Below are 13,287 nucleotides of genomic sequence, written 5' to 3' on the forward strand. Positions count from 1 at the left end.
ACAAGAGAGGGGATGGAGAAGTGTCCTCAGAGGCTGAACAGATGCACCGACCAAATGTGATATAAGGACCTTATTGGAAGCCTGATTGGAACAAACTACATAGGAAGAAAAAAAAAGTGCTAGCTACAGTGGCACATGCTTGTAATCCCAGCAACTCAGGAGACTGAGGTGGGAGGATTGCAAGTTCAAAGCCAGACTGGGAAATTTAGGGAAGCCCTGAGCAACTTAGCAGGACCCTGTCTCAAAAAAAAAAAAAAAAAAAAAAAAAAAAAAGGTCTGGGGATGTGGCTCAGTGGTCAAGTGTCCCTCATTTTAATTGCCAGGATCAAAACAAACAAATGAAAATTTTGTGAGACAACCCAGAAAACTTTAGTACTAACTAGGCATTTGATGATATTAAGGAGTTTTCATTCTGAAGTTGTAAAACGGTATTTTGTTTCATTTTTTTTTAGTGTTTCCAGAGATACATACTAGAATACTTAACAAGGAAATGCTCTGGTTGTTTCAATATCATTCAAAGCAATCCAGTGGCAGCTGGGGGAGGAGCAAATAGGATTTGGATCCAACAGGTCAGCCAGAGGAAAAAGCTTTGAAGCTGAGTGATGAAATGTGGGGTTAGCATAGGAGTTTCTCTATATTCCACTGTGTTTGAAAGTCTCTAAATTTAAAGTTGTAAATAAATAGATAGGGACGGAGTAAAGAACAAAGGGGAGGAAGAGGAAGAAAGAAGAGAATGAGAAAGAGAGGAAGGAAGGAAGGAAGGAAGGAAGGAAGGAAGGAAGGAAGGAAGGAAGGAAGGAAGGGGCTCAGATCACCAAGCTCCTCTCATGACAGATTGCTCAAGCCTTTCCTCTTTTTATTATGTCTTTCTGACAGGCGTGTTGGAGAGATCCTGTAGATATAAGGCCTCTGGATTCTGCACAGCATTTATCAAAGTCTCTCATGATCTTTATAAAGAAGGAAGAAGTTGTGGCTCCGATGACAGCCCAGCAAGGTAGATGTATGACAGGTTGAACATCCATCCCTTAGAGGAATAGATTAGGAGCCAGCGTCGGGCCAGCGGCAGTTCTTTGGTAGAAGGCTGATGGACTCTTGTTCAACATGTTGAAGCTTTTTATCAATGACAGGCCAAAATATACAAGACGTGTTGGTCAAACTGACAGAGGACAGAAGTCCGAAGGACTACCTTAGAATACCTTTGATGAGAGAATTAATCATCTGAAAATATATCGACATACTATGACTAACAGCCAGTGTTAGCAGGCTAAAATTTACAAAGTGTGTATTATCAAATAGTCAACCAGGAAAGTCAAAATGAGGAAAAGACAAGAGTATGAGAGGAAAAGATTTGTACACAGCCCAGGTGACATCAGGGCACGAACTGGCTGTGTGGCTGGGTCTCTTCCCTCTGAATTTTGCGATCATCCCATACTCGTTGGAGAAGTGGAGACTCAAGATTTTTTTCTCACTGAAAATTCCACTTTGTCAGGAATATCAGTGGCTGCCAAAGCTAACTGGATCTGCTAACTTGATTTCAGGGTACATTAAGACAGTCTGTTTTCTAGAAGAGAAGAGGGAATGAAAACAGTTGCCACCTCTACCATTTACTCAGCCTTCACTCTGGTGAGGCACATCACCAGGCATTTCCCATGCATTGCCTCATTTCATAGCCACATCATCCTGTCCTTATGGGTGTTAGTAATCTCATTTCCTAGATGAGGAATCTGGGGTCCAGAGTGGCTCAATGACTTGGCCGAGGTTGCAGAGCTAGTAAACACTGGAGCTGGGAATCAGAAGGAACCCCAGGGGGATATCACAGCTTCAAAATGCAGCTCTGGCTCTCACACCCTCTGGACTTGTCCAAGGAAAAATCAAGAGCAAGGTTTGGTTTTGGATGCTTTGCATTAAGAGAGCATGAGAAAAGCTTAGCCTGTGTCCAGAAGACAGTGTCATGGTCAGACCGGTAAGAGGACAAGCACATGACACGAGGCCCAACAAGTGGAATAACAGACTAGGCAAGTTGGTCTGTTATGATAGGTGTTCAATAAACATTTGTTATGACTTTAGTTTCCAAAAAGTTCCCTGGTGTCTGCTGTTTCTGTTACCCATTGCTACATCACCCACCCCCCCAATTCTGGCTTTTAATAGTCATTTGTTATTGTTATCACTTAGGGTTCGGGAGTTGACTGGGCTTAGACAAGTGATTCTTACTCAGTGTCTCAAGTTTTGGCAGTTAAATGGTGGTGGGAACAGGTGTGAGGGAAGAGAAATATCTTCTCTTTACCCAGCTTAGACCCATGGCTGAGGCCCCTACCACAAGTGACAAATCTATTTAATACAGGAGCCTTCAGAAATAAAGATCCAGGGATAACAAATAATCCAGAGTATTTCTATGCTGAGTTTGATGATGGACTGGGTAGCTGTGGAGAAGTATGATAGACAGAGGGTGTTCACTGATGGTAGTAAACTAGGCGGAACTCAGGCCTGTTTGTTCAGATTCTTCTCTGGGTAGCTGATGTCTTCAGAGCTAAGATCTTCTTCCTCTCCTCCAATGAGAAAGGTGAGGAAGAATAGGTATATAGGGAAGGCACATCTCCAATGAGGGTCTTATGAGCTGCTTTAGGGGAGAAGACTGAACCAATGTGAAGGTGACCTTCCTGCTTCTGCTGTTTTCTGAAATACCAGGGTGCCATAGTGGGTTTTGAACCCACCACTGGGATAATCTTGAAGTTTCTTATTCATTTGTCTGAAGCCTGAGCTGGGAAAACAAGATTGTTGGGGCTCCTTAGGCGTCTCCCTCTGTCTCTAGGGTGTTTTTATCTATGCCTGTCCAGTGTTGGGGTGACAGGGTTGCTGGACATCTATGAAGGCTCAAAATTCAAAGACACCTGTACCAAGAAAGAGAGCCCAGTAGTGGCTGTATTGCCTTTTCTAAGATGCACAGTGTCACTTTCACGTGCTTAAGATCAAGTTAATCACTAAGGCTGGCCTACTTTAGACTCCACCTCTTAATGAGGAAGGGTGAGATTCTGAGAGGGTTGCAGGATCAGAAGCTGCTTTGCAACTATTTTTCGTAAAATATAATTTGCCATTTGCCTACAAGTAGTTGGGGTGGAGACGGGACCAATATTTTCCAAGGTGGAGATAGTCCAGTTTACACAAATTTAATACAAAATCAGATTGGGGTTCAATTAAAAAAAGATGTTTTAAACATGTTGTATTCACTGAAGGTGAAATGAATTCTCTACACTGAAGTGTTGGCATGAACCGTAGAAGGTTTGTAGTGGCTGATCCATTCCACCAGGTGGGTCTGGGACCAATTCACTAGGGACCAATAAGGGTCAGTGACTGCCTCGGAAAGTATTCATGAGAGCCAGAAAGACCGGAGGACTGGGCAAAGCTAGAAGTTAAAATTGAAAAATTGGAAAAATATATTTTTTTAAAGCATGAGTTCTAGGCTGCCAAGAGCAGGGTTATTGGGTTCAGTGAATGGAGTGGAGCTGGAAATGGATGTTCAAGTAGGGACTCCAACAAGAGTTTAAAACAAGAGATGTTTCAAACATGTTGTATTCTCTTAAGGTGGAATAAGAGGACCAACTATGCCTTAGTCAAGTAGAACTGACGGAAAGGTTTGGAGGAGGAGGTGAAGGACAGCAGGGGTGTTGTGAGCAGGGAAAGCCCAGCTCCTGGATTAGACAGGCTTGGTATTGTCCACTGGCTGGCATGGTAGGCATGCTAGAGGGGAAGGAGGTGCTGGGGAAGGACATAAGATTCCCAGAGTGCCAACCAGAACGGAGGAACTTCACCTGAAAAATGGGGATGAGGGTCAACAATGAGGCACCCTCTGAAGCTGAGACTATCCCAATCTCACAGGACCAGGAGTCATGTAGGAAATGACCGCCAGTCCCCAGGCTCTCCCTCCTCCCCTGGGTATTACAGGAGCCATGACACAGCAGACATTTTCTGCTCACTGGTATCTAATCAGCAGCCATCCTGCACGATAACCATGTGGGGACTCACAGGCCCACGGCCTGGCACGTAGCTCGCTCCATGGCTCTGAGAACATTCTTTTCAGAGTTAAATTCCAGATATGAGGAGCAACCCAGCACCATGGAGCCAGAGTGTGTCTTCTGCTGTCAAGTTCAAAGGTCAGTGCTCAAGCTGAGGTTCGTACATTGATGAAAAATCACAATCTATTTTTCTTGTTATCTATCTCTCTGTCATCTATCTTCATCCATCCATCTATCCACCATCCATCCATCTATCTACATATAGGCTTCTTGGAAAGTTATATGTCTTTAGACAAAATAACAGAGAAAATAAATTAAAATAAAGTTGGTGACGGGAAAATGCAGATCAGAATCAATAAAGGAAACATCATCCTGGATCTCCAAAAGGACAAGAGTACTGGCTGGCTTTTCTGGCACATCAATGAGTCAAATGAGCACTTGGCTTCATATAGGGGTGAAAAAGTGGATTGTGATCTTTCAGCAACCCCAAATGACATACTTTGGCTAATAAGCCAGCAGCCCCATAATGTACTCAGAGACACATGCCATGCTAAATCCTCAGGCCTGGGAGGTCTACCACAAGCAATTAGGCTCTGATCCTTCCCCATAGTATATGGAGTAGCCACGATGCCAGACCTCTCAGTTATAGAACATATCAATCTAGGAGCAGATTCATGAATTTAAATCCATACTTAGGTACAGCTCAGTTGATGGAGAATACAATTCATGGCTTCAACTTAAAATTATCTCTGGAACAACACAACAGCCGGACAGGAATTGGTTATTCTTTATCCCTCTTGGTTCACCTTCCTGGAGAGAGGGTGATGCTGTTATGCCAGAGGGTGAGGAAAGCTGAATACAGTCCCAGACTGAAACAATGGTTCAGAAAGAAAATGTAGACTGACACCAAAAAAGACTTGTGTCTGCTTGGAATTGTAGAATTTTGCAGTTAGAAGTGGAGATGTTATAAAGGAACAATTACTAATTCTGATAATGTCTTTCTATAATAGAGTGATATGTATATATATACACACACACACACACACACACACACACACACAAATACCCATACACACATATATATGTATACACACACACACACACATACACACATACACATATAATAGAAAAGAATGGGAGAAATAAAATTTGGGCTTACAGAATTTTACTTCTCAAACCCTTCCATTTAGAATGATTATTGCTTCACTTTGCTACCCTTGCAGCATGACCTAGTGGGAAGGAAGAAACACTGTGGGCCAGGAATTCTGCAATCTGGTCCCGGCTTTGTTCTAACTTGCTCAGGAACCTTCTCTCAGGCCCCTTTCTGCTTTTCTATTTTTATCCCACATTGTAGCAGAGCATTGAGCATCAAATTGATGCTAAAGAAATGTTTGATGAATGAATAAATACACTTAAGCTCTAAAATTTCATGCTTCTCTGCATAGTAATAATAAAACATAGGGAACTCTTTTGAATAAGAAGCTGCTTCATCTATCAGAATATGGATATATCCAAATTCTGGGATTTATGTTAAGATAAGTGCACAGTAATTTTTCTTAAAATACTTTCAAAAAAGCAATTAACTTAAGGGCACCATAATGCCCCAGAGATGTTCATTCATGTCATTCATTTTAGGAAGATGAGCACTTCATTTTTATTCACTTGGAGAGTCAAGACCTTGGGTACAGCTTTATAAATTGATCTCCCTTTAAACTCCTTATATCCTTGCTTCTCAAAGTGGGGGCCCATGGACCAGCAGCATTAGCATCTGCATCACCTGGAACTTTATTAGAATTGTAGCTCAGTCTCAAGTCCACCACTGAGTCTGAATATGCATTTTCACAAGGGCCATAGGTAATTTGTGTGTGCTAACATTTACAAATATTGATTGGGTCAGCACAGCAGCCTGAGATCTTCAGTGAGAAACATCATTTCTCTTTTCAGTTTATAGTTCCCCTTAGCTTCGTCAAAGAACCTGTCATGTTCAAGGCCTATTTGAATACTCAAGGAATAATATTTCATAGACAGAATTAATATTGTTAAAATGACCATACTATCAAAAACAATCTACAGTTTCCATGCAATCCCCAATCAAAAAAACAATGACATTCCTCAGAGAACTGGAAAAAAATAATACTAAAATTCATATAGAAGAATAAAAAGAAAAACCAAAGCAATTCTGAATAATGAGAGCAAGACTAGGCATGGAACCACCACAGGACCCAAATATACCATGCCTCAGTATTTATCCTAAAGGATCAAAGTCAGCATAGTCTAGTGATACATGCATGACCTAGTTTATTCCAACATAATTCACAACAGCCAAATCATGAAACCAGCCTCGGTTTCCACCAACAGATGAATCAATAAAGATAATGTGATATATTACATAGTGGAGTTTTACCCAGCCACAAAGAGATAAATTGTCACTAGCAGTAATAGAAATGGAGAGCATCATGTTAAGTGAACTAAGTCAGACTCAGAAAGTCAAGATTTGTGTTTTCTCCCTTAGGCAAAAGCTAGAGAGAAAAAGGGGTGGGTATGGGATGGGGGAAGGACCTTGTGAAAGTAGAATGGAGACTAGTAAGATAGAGGAAGGATTATCCAGGGGAGGAAGGAGGTGAGGGAAAGGAAAGTTACTAGAGAATGAAACTGACCAAATTACATTATGTCCATATACAAATATATCTCCATGAATCTCACTATTATGAAAAATTATAATGTACCAACTTAAGAAAAAATTTCATGAAATAAACTTCAAGAAGGTTTGAGAGTCTAGCATGGTTGTACACACCTGTAATCCCAGCAATATGGGAGGCTAACTCAGGAGTATCCCGAGTTCTAGGCCGGGCTTGGCTACTTAGGGAGACTCTGTCTCAAAATTAGAAAATAAAAGGGTTGAGAATATAGGTCAGTGACAGAGTACCCTTAAGTTCAGTCTCAAGCACTGTCAAAAAGAAACCTTGAGAAAACTTACTTAACTACTTAGGTTGAACCATATAAAAAAAATCACTCCTGATTGGTTTTCAACTACAAAATTACAATTTTATATATTTGATCTTAATATCCACCATTTAGTGAGTGCATATATGGCACCAGGCTTGGTGTCAAGTATTTTATCAAGTTTATTCTAATTCACAAAATACTCCATGAGATGGATATTATTAAAATAGCCTCCTTCATAGTTAAGAAGCTAAGGACAGGAAGGTTATTTCCCAAGATCACTGAGTCACTTATGAGGCAGCTCAGACCTGCATTCTGCCCTGGCCCTCAGGCCCAATGTTTCTCAAAGGTGAACCTCAGACTAGTGCATTAGAACCACATGGGAAATTGAAATTGCATATTTCTAGGTCATATCCCAAAAGGGTTGAATCCGAATCTCTGGTGCTAGGGCCTAGCATTTGGCACTGTTTTATTTAAGAACACATCAATTCCCACATTTTCCATATTCTTTTTTGTTTCCAAGTAGATAATGGAAGATCAATAGCATAAAAATATAACTCACTGCAGGGTAGAGTGACCATCTTCCTCCCTCCCTCCCTTCCTTCCTTCCTTCCTTCCTTTCCCCTTTCCTTGTCTTCCCTCCATCATTCTCCCAAACAGAAAGTTTACCAGAGAGTTTCTAGTTACCAATCATAATTTGATATTGTGTTTAATTTGATATTGTTACTGTGTTTTCCTAGTAACATACCCCTGTTCTCTACATTTCCTGTTCTAGGGTCACTGTGACATTTCAGCCCAAGCTTCACTACGACTCTCATGCCACCCTTTGGAGAAACCTCAGTTTTGTAAGTGAAAAAGCCCTGGCCTGTCTTTCCACCAACTTCATCCTTTCCTTCTATGAAAGTGAAAGCTCTTGACATAGATAAATGTGCTCCTACTAAATTATTTGCAGTAGCAAATGTCACTGTAATGAGATCAACCAAGCCCCATTGCCATGGGCTGCTGCCTGGGCCTCAGAGAAACGGGCCAGAGGGAACTTTCTGTTGATAAAACTCATTGTAACGAGATGTGACCACTCTTCCTTTCCGAAAGGATCATAATGGATATTGATTCTTAGTTTGGGAGTTGGGCTCATTAAAATAACAAACAGAATTCTATGGGGAATGAGCTATATTGATTGGTTCATTTTGTTTTATGGGTTTTGTTTCCTATGTAACATGTAATTGTACTTTATAGTTGCTATAATATGCAAGAATTAAAGACCTAATTTGGCTAAACAAGAATTGGCTTATAAATTATGAAGCATTCTCTCCCATCAAACTCCTGGATAATTAAACAAAATTTTAGCAAATGTTATCTTTGTAGATTGTTTTGTATTAGGGTGGGAGATGGAAATGGGAAAGGAACTTAAAAAAAAAAAAAAAAAAACAACTCCTGTTCCTTTTTCTACTTTCTTAGCACTTAAGCCACAAGTAATGAGTTTAGGAGTTTCAGACAAAGCGGTTGCATTTTTGCTAAGGTCTATCAAAATGTCTTTTCTTTCACATTATTTTGCTTCTAAAAATCTGAAAAGGAGTTGCTGTCAGTGGTGCAGCAGACAAAGTGCAGGTTCTGAAATCATTCCGACTTAATTCGACTCTGTGTTTTGCCTTCTGTTTGAACTAAGGCAAATTCCTATGTGGGGTATATGGAGGTTTTAGAAAATTGTTTTTTCCACACACTAGATTAAAAACAAATAAATCCTCCCTCCCTTCTTATTTCAGTCTAGATTTTGCTCCCTGTGTTTTGATTCTGCACCTGGCCATATGATGTGCTTTGGCCAATGGGAAATCAGGAGATTCAAGGCAAGCGGCTTGCATGGAGGAGAGGGTTGTGTTCCTCCTTAGCAACAAGAGGCACGTGCCTGGATTAGCCACCTGGCCCCAGGAAAATTATTCTGTAGGAATAATTAGTTCAAAATAATTATAACAAAAATAACCAGGAGCAGAACCACTCTGGGCCCACCTTATCCTAGATCAGCTGACTCATGGCCAACTTGTGTGCGCAAAAACTGCATCAGTGGTTAGCACCGTGTGGTGCTGCAGTGTATGCCAGGTAAGCCACATGACCTCAGACACTGCCTGGGTAGCCACTGCTTCCTTTACCTATTGCCTTCTCCCATTGCTCAGGGCATGATTCTATAAGCACTGTCCTTGGAAATGAAAAAAAAAAAACAGTCATGAAAAGAGAGATCAGTTGATATGCTGAATGGGTATGTATACATTCAGTGGCAAAACAGTCCTTTTTATTTGCAAGAGTCAACTTTATGGAGGCAGAAATTTAGAGCTTCCAAGAAGCAACTGCCTGGAAGCATAGAACACAGTTATCTATTATGGTACATGGACCAAGGACTTATGCTAGCAAAATAGGAGAGCCCGCAGGAAGGTAATACGTTCAAAGAGGAAGAATCTGAGGGAAGATGGGTTGAACTTAGATGCAAGAGACTTTTAGAAAGGTCCAGCTGAGTTCAATAACAGAAAGATGAAGAAAAAGCCTAAATAAAATTGATTTGTGCTTTCCATTTCATTTGTTCAAGCCCAGGAAACTATAGCTCTTGTAGGGAATTGAAGCCTCTGGTATGGCTCTTACTTGGTGAATTCACAGTGGCGAATGGTGTTATCAAGGTGGAAGACCTTAGAGAAGCCTCACTGAAAGTACCCACTTCAGAGATGGGTGGTGAAAGTAGGCAATTGGGGTGTGCTCCAGCTGGGGACTACTTGTACCTGAGTGAGAGGAAGTGCTCAGGTTGCTGGAGGGCAGAACAGATCTGGGAGTTTGGAAAAAGAATACACAGAAGTCAGAGACCAGTAAGAGAGGCTGGGTCTGAGCAAGGAGAACACAGCTGAGACCCACAGATGAGTCTTTTCTGGATTGAAGAGTATTAGCCATGAAATTTCTGGTTACCCAACTTATTTGCCTATATCTGAGGAAGGAGGAGCATATGGAAATCTTCACATCTAATAAAGGCACAAAGGTCTTCCAGGTAATGAATCACAAGTTCATAGGAGACTCCAGGAGACTGAGTGCTAACACATGAGGAGGATTCAGTGCTGACAAAGTTGTTCTTGCAGGAAGCAATATCCATGGTACCTCTATAGCCAGTTTTCAAACATTGCACTATGTATATATGCATCAAAATGTCATGCTATTCCATTAATACATACAACTTGGATGCTTTATGTATCAGTTAAAATAAATGTAGTTTATAAAAAGGTATAATGATTGTTTTAAGACAAAAAATGTGGGATATACTCATGAAGATGAAGAAATTGGGAAAGACAATGTTAGGTGAGGATAGAAAATGATAGATGAATGGTAAGACACTTAGCAAAAAGAATAATAAGAATAAAGAATAATAATAAAGAATAATAATAATAATAATAATAATAAGGAGAATAAAGAATAATAAAAATGCTAAAGATCAACAAAGAAGGATGCCAGCAATATGCACAGAGATTCTTGGAAACACTTAGAAATCAGAGCTGCTAGGTGAAAGGTGCAGCAGAAAGCAGAAGTTATGGTATAAAGTAGATGCCCGCTCCCATACCCACACCCACTAAATGAGAATCAGTCTACCCAAAAAAGAGATGGAATTCTTTTCTCTGAAGATATTGAAGAAGGAAGATCCAGCTTCTGTATGGTAAGCATTATATTGAAGGCAGAGAATTAATGAAACATCTGCAGAGTTAACAGAGAGATTTCTGTCCTCCTCTGCTTGCTCCAGTGTGCTAGCCTACAGGATTATAACAAGGCAGGTTATTGGGAATATCTTTCTGTAGGAATAATTAGCTCAAGAGAAAGAGCCATACATTTCCCTATGGCAAAGGCCAGACTGTTCCTTGACTCAGCTTCAATGAAACACAGTTGTTTGACAAAATCCACACACATATTCAGAGATTCCAATCAGCATTTTAGCACTGCATATAAATTATGATTAGCTTTCCAAGGATCCCTGATATTTTTAAAAAGCTTTTGACATCAAGAATTGAGATTGGATTGGTTACATGTAACCACTGATGAAAAATTAAAATGGCTTAAATGAAAGAAAAGTTAATATTACTTTTTAATAAAAGTCCAAAGTGGGCATTATAGGATGGTTATGATTTTTAAGAGTCAGCAAGGACATAGGCCCTTCTATGAAAATAACAAAAGAAAAAATATTTCATAAATCCAGAGCTCAGGTAAGCTTCCAAACTCAAGTAGCTTCATGACCCCCAATTCACATTCAGTTCAAGGAGTAGAAAGAAAAATGGGTAGAAAACCAAAAGAACTAGACTTATACTTGAATCAGCTCCCATTAGAAAGCTTTCTTAGTTTTGCTAGAATATAAAACAATTCTGTTTACATTTAACTGACTAGAGCATACCATATGGATATTACAGATTTCCATATGGATACCATATGGATACCATAGATATTAGGGAGCCTGGGAAATATTGTCTTCCAGGAGAGTGACTGTCTATCCCTAATGAAATCATTTTATGGAAGAAGGAGAAAATGGACTTTTGATAGACAATGAGTAATCTCAGATGCATACACACAATAAATAAAACAATTTGAAAGGAATGAGGTTGTGGTAGCTCGTATTTTGTCCTGCGCCCAAAAGATCTAAGGAGAACAATAATTAGAGGACAAAAAGTTTATTTTGACCCATGGTTTCAGAGGTTCAGTCCATGGTCATACAATTTCGTAGGCTTAATTGATGTGAGGCAGAACATCATGGAGGAAGGACATGGTGGAAGAAAGCAGCTCTGGACAAGGCCACCAGGAAACAGAAAGCTCCACTGACTCACCAAGGACAAAATAGGCACCTCAAAGGCACACCCCCAGTAACCTACTTCCTCCTGTCACACCCCCACCTACTGCCTAGAGTTATCACCCTGTTAATCTAGTGGATGAAACCTTTTCACTTTAAGAACCACTCACCTATTGTTATGATAAAATTAAAAATTACTCATCTACCCAGATGTAAAGAAAACAAAGTGGTTCTATAATGACAAGCAGCACTTGAAATGATTGGGGGGGGGAAATAAAAGAAAAAAATGTAAGGAAGCTTAAACCCTCTGTAGGCAAAGCCTCTGCATTCTTGTTCTCAGACCCCATGTGCATTTCTGCTCACTGTACTTGGAAGAGTTTTCACAAAGCTGGGGATCCACAAGAAGAAGTTCACATTAATCCAGAGGTACAGCTACTTCACTATCAGGTGAATACCTGCCACCAAGCTGCTCTCCTGTGACCCTAAAGCTGGGCTGCTTATAAAATAAGGATATTCTCTGGGCAGGTGAATGCTGTTTCTTAGGTGAATGCTTGAGATGCATGTTCTGGAATAATCTTGGTTGCATCCATTTTGCCATGAGCAAGCACAATTTGGGAATTTTCTACTTTAAGAAGGCTCTTAGGAAAATGACAATGTCTGTTCTCAAGAAGAACATTATAATGGCTTTAGCTTCGTGAAAACTTTAGGAAATCGACGGGGCATGATGAATCAGCATTGCATAGGAAGAGTAGAGGAAGGGACAGGGGACAGCTCCTCTATCCTCTTAAATAGAAAAAAGTATAACCCACAGAAATGTGATAAGACAATAATAGATACATTTAATAGGCTTTATAAATTATGAAGCTAAGTCAGTATCAATATCCAAAATAAGAAAAAAAATAAAAAGAACAAATAAAAAATATATAAATAAATCAGGAGTTAAAAGAAAATACTTGGTGATCCACTGATCATGTAATAATATGAATCAATATCAAAGAAACATTATGTGGAGTAAAAAAGGCCACAGCTACAATAGCCATTCATTCTGCCACTGTTTCTTAAACCTTACATATATAATTAATTTATTCCTATAATATATTCTCCAATTTAAACAACGCTGGAGGTTCACTCTTGCAATATTTCCAGAATTTAATATTTCTATCTGAAAACACCAGTATCAATGGAGAAGGCCATTAATAATGTTGAAAACCTACTATGCAGTATCTACTTTGTATATATTATTATAAATAATATGGCGAGTAACATTGAATCATTGATCTAAATTAATGATTAGAAATTTAAGGCTCAGAGTGGTGAAACCTTCTTGCCCAAGATTTAGACATGTACCTAGATTTACTTGGCTTCATGGTTCCTTTTTTTTTTTTCTATTTTAAGAGCACCTGCAAGAGGAAACTGGAGATTATTTGGAGCTGTGTGCAGAACAAGTTGAGGAAAGGCCATTTAAACTCTTATCCTGTACAATTCTAGAGGAGATGGTGGCAGTACCTCATGTTGCACAATTTTGTAACCTCCCCAGAG

The sequence above is a fragment of the Urocitellus parryii genome, chromosome 3 (assembly GCF_045843805.1).
Source record: "Urocitellus parryii isolate mUroPar1 chromosome 3, mUroPar1.hap1, whole genome shotgun sequence".
In the NCBI taxonomy this organism is placed as follows: Eukaryota; Metazoa; Chordata; class Mammalia; order Rodentia; family Sciuridae; genus Urocitellus; species Urocitellus parryii.